Below are 4,130 nucleotides of genomic sequence, written 5' to 3'. Positions count from 1 at the left end.
CTAAGGTGCATTGTACAGTAGGACGACTAGGGTCCTTGTACTTAACAATTCCATTATGTTCAGATAGAGTTGGGAATTGTTCTGTTAAAAAGGCGTCTTTCGGTATATTGGTTTTACGCCTAGTAGTACACAACTCCTTAAGAAACTTAACATGGTGTGGTAGCTTTTTAATAGCTTCGAGGAAGAGAAGGTTTATAGTTAGATTCTTGAAAACGTCCCTAATCTCCTCATAATTTGTATCCCTAGTTAACATGGCTAATTTTTGTGAAAACGGTGGTTTCACTCTATATTTAGCAATGGTATCACCTGGATGTTTAACCTTCGCTTTCTGTTTCTTAGGTTGTGTTGTAACTGGTACCTCTACAGTGGTAGGCTCTTCAGTTTCTATTTCGGTATCTAGTAAAATAGCAGGTGTAGGGGCTACTGGTGGGGTAACTATAGGCATAGTTACTTTGTTATCAACCACTCTACCAGAACGGAGAGTGGTGATGGCATTTAGCTCACCTACATTTCCATATTCATTACTAGTATTATCGGTTATCTCAAAGGCTGTGTTTGTTGTTTTAGGATTAGGTATGCGTTACCTGGAAACACACCTTTGAGTTGGGCTTTATCTTGGGCCAACTGTTGGCTTAAATTATTAACGGATTATAGAAGCTATTGGTTAGATTGAGCCTTGGTTTGGAAAAGTTTTTGGCTCACTTGTATGAAGGTGTCAAGACGATCCGGTTGTGTGGGTGTAGTAGTCACGGGTGGTGTGACTGGAACTATCTCGCGTGAATTATTTTTGGGCGGATTTTGATAGTTATTATTTACCGGAACGATACCTCTATTAGCATTATAATTATTATAACTACCTTGACCTTGTGCTTGACCTTGTCGAGGTTGCACTTGGTTGTTATAATTATTAAAATTACCCTGACCCTGCCCTTGTCGTGGTGGAGTTTGGATAAAATTGTGCGTTGGCCTAACATATTGATTATTGTACCCTGGAGGTGTGACGTGTTGGTTATTGCTCCAACCGAAGTTGGGATTTTGTCTCCAAGGGGCGTTAGGTTCACTATTAATGGAAGAAGCACGCATATAGGCTATAGGGCCGATGGAAGTCGGGATGCTCAGGACTCCAACAGAAACTACATGGATTGGAATTTACATTCATAATGGGGATAGACTTTTGTTGAATAGAAATGGCCTCTACCTTTTTAGTGAGTGATTCGATTAGAGTTTTAAGCTCAGGATCGTGTTTAATTTCAAACATACCGGCGGCCTTAACTGTATTAGAAGAACTAGCGGAGCGGTGGATATCGTCACTACCCCCCCAGTTGTTATTTCGCTTAGTTTGATCATCTATAAATTTATAAGCCTCCGAGGCTCCTTTACTTAAGAAACTACCCCCATTCATTATGTCAAGGACTTCTTTATAGTGGTGTAGAAGTCCTTTGAAAAAGGCACGAACTAACGTGTCTTTCGCTAAGTTATGATGTGGGCACTCTATAAGGAGATCGGTGAAACGATTCCAAGCCTCTGAAAATGATTCATGAGGATTTTGTTGAAAGAAATGAATCTTGGAAAGCATCTCATCCGTCTTTAGGGGTGGGTAAAAATGTTCCATAAACAAATTGAACAAGTTTAGCCCACGAGTCCACGAATTATTAAGTTTGGGCGAGTTAACCAAGACGCCTTATCGGCTAAGGTGAAAGGGAATACCCTCAGTTTAATTTGTTCCGCACCAACCGTAGGATGGTGGAATGTTGTTATGACTTGTTCAATCCTACGCATTTGCTAATAAGGTTTTTCATGGTCTAGCAAATTAAACGGGTAGCAAATTAAAAATATTTGGGGATTCGAAATCCCCACCGGTCTGCTAGAAACGATGCAAGATTTGGGGCTATCGCTCGAGGCTTTGTAGAAGTCGAGAGAGGAGTCTCTCCTTCTTCGAGGCATTATATCGGTGGTGTGTGTGAAATAGTAGCTAGAGGTGTAGTGGGTGGTATACTAGATAGGCGTGCTTGTTGATGTTGCCGTGTAATTATGTTAGGTGTTTTGTTACCGGACCTTAATCTCATACAAGGTTAAGACCAAACTTAACTAAACACGTCAACACTCCAAACAATCCCCGATATACTAGTATAAACCTCTAACAGGAGATCTTGAGGTGTGGAAGAAAGGAATACCTGATTACGTCCTTGCTTCGCTTATGAATTGTGTCTTGTTTACGCGTGTTCAGTGTATATAACAAGTTAGAACACTGAAAAACTTGAAAAATCGAAGTTTGAATCAAACCTGTGGAAATCCGGCAAAATTCAACTCGTATGCGGGCGCTTTAAGCAGTGTAACTTCAAGTTCTGATGTTTTTAGGGTGGGTCGCTTTCGGTTTGGGTGGGTCGCTCAAGGTTCCAGTTTGGTGGTAGGTGGAGGTCTTCGGTGTAATTTTTTGCCGAACTTTTCAATGCTGAAACGGACAACCACAGTATGAATCAAACAAGGGTGGGTGGGTTTAATGGGACTTAAAAATGACTAATTATACTATAAAAATAATGCTAAAGGTAACTAAGATGGCAGCGGCGCCATTTGATAAAACATAAAAATGATAGTTTACCTACGAAATGAACGATGAAACTCAAAACGTAAGTAAACTAAAACTTATTATGTTGCCTATATTTATCAAAGTTGTCTACTCTCAATTCTATCGAAATAGAGTGGAGTAACAAATTCGTTCCACTCCTAGTTCTCTAGCATGGAATGATTTCATAGTTAACTAATCGGTCATAAGTCTAATGAGAGTTTTATGATGGGAATTCTATACTACGATGCAACTACCCACAAGATGCAACTAGTCGACTATTAGAACAACTATGGGAATACTACGTTGATTCTATGATAAGGAGTTAGAGGGGGATTGATTCCACCTTAACTCGACTTAATCCTACTAACGACGAATCGTCGTAATCCGAATTGAACTGCTTCGCAGAACAACCTGGTTACTCCTAATCCCTAATTACACATGGGATTTCTACCAATTCATAACTAGCATGTGAACGATTACACCCATTCTCATGGTGAACTAATCATTTCTAGAGTGGAAGGGAAATTACGACGACTCTACGATAATCGTAATCAAGCTTTCATCAAGGCTTCTCAACCCCCTCAAATGGAGGTTTAGCCGAGAATCATCACGCAATCCTTCCCAATGGAATTCGAACAAGACATGATATAAAGATTGAAACTTTACTTATTTAAATTCGATTCCAAACTACTCATGCAATACTTGAATTAAACTAATAATGACAAATAATTGAATCTACGAATTGAACTAAACAATTAATGGAAATGAAACTAGATTATCAAGAACACGATTTTATTAATCTAATGAACAATAAAAAACAATGATTCAATACTCGAGAAATAAACTAATTAATTAATCTAAAACTAGATCTAGAACAAGATATGAAAAACTAATTAATTAACTAATTGAAATTCTAAAACTAAGTTCTAAAACTAATTAATGGAGGCTAACTAATCTAGGTCTAACCATCTACCCTTAACAAAGAGTCAAGCTCTTGTTTTTATGCTTTCAGATCCAAAAATCGTGCATGGGCTTGGAGCCATGTTTTGGGCCAGAGAATCAGGCCCAAAACCCAATTCTTCGATCGAAAAAGCCTCTTCTTCACCAGAGTTGACTTCAACAGACTTTTCGTCCACTTTTGCTCCTCTGATTGGGTCAAGGCTTAGACCACTGGAAAGCTCTTTCCGAGCCGGTCGTTTTGACATAAGGTAGGCCCAATTCCGAGGTCTGAGTCCAAAGATAAGGCCTTCGGAAGTTCTGTTGACTTTGTGGGCTGTTTCTGCTCGCGTCGACTTTTCAGCTTTTGACCGGGCTTTAGAAAGGCTTTGTCTTCTTGAATCTTGGCCTTTAATCACAGAACTCCTTAGCAACCGACCTTTGCTCCTTTATCTCGCTAAAGTGGCACATTTCTGCACATAATGGACTTTGAAGCCTGGAATGCATAAAAACACATAATCAGTATTAACTCTTAATTATTACTCACATAATTGGTCTAAAAGTATGATGGTTAAGGGGTTAAAACTACAGTTTTGGGCTCTTATCAAGACCCTTCAACTCTATTGGT

At 39.2% G+C, this 4,130-nt stretch overlaps 1 pseudogene; it reads left to right on the top strand.

Moving 5' to 3' along the window:
- The first annotated feature begins 1,472 nt into the window (after positions 1-1,472).
- Positions 1,473-1,566, top strand: LOC147515259 (small nucleolar RNA R71; annotated as a pseudogene).
- Positions 1,567-4,130: the final 2,564 nt, after the last annotated feature.

This window comes from Coptis chinensis, chromosome 2, assembly GCF_015680905.1.
Source record: "Coptis chinensis isolate HL-2020 chromosome 2, ASM1568090v1, whole genome shotgun sequence".
Taxonomy (NCBI): Eukaryota; Viridiplantae; Streptophyta; class Magnoliopsida; order Ranunculales; family Ranunculaceae; genus Coptis; species Coptis chinensis.
Note: the sequence above shows the minus strand (reverse complement) of the source record. Positions and strands in the feature narration are given on the sequence as shown.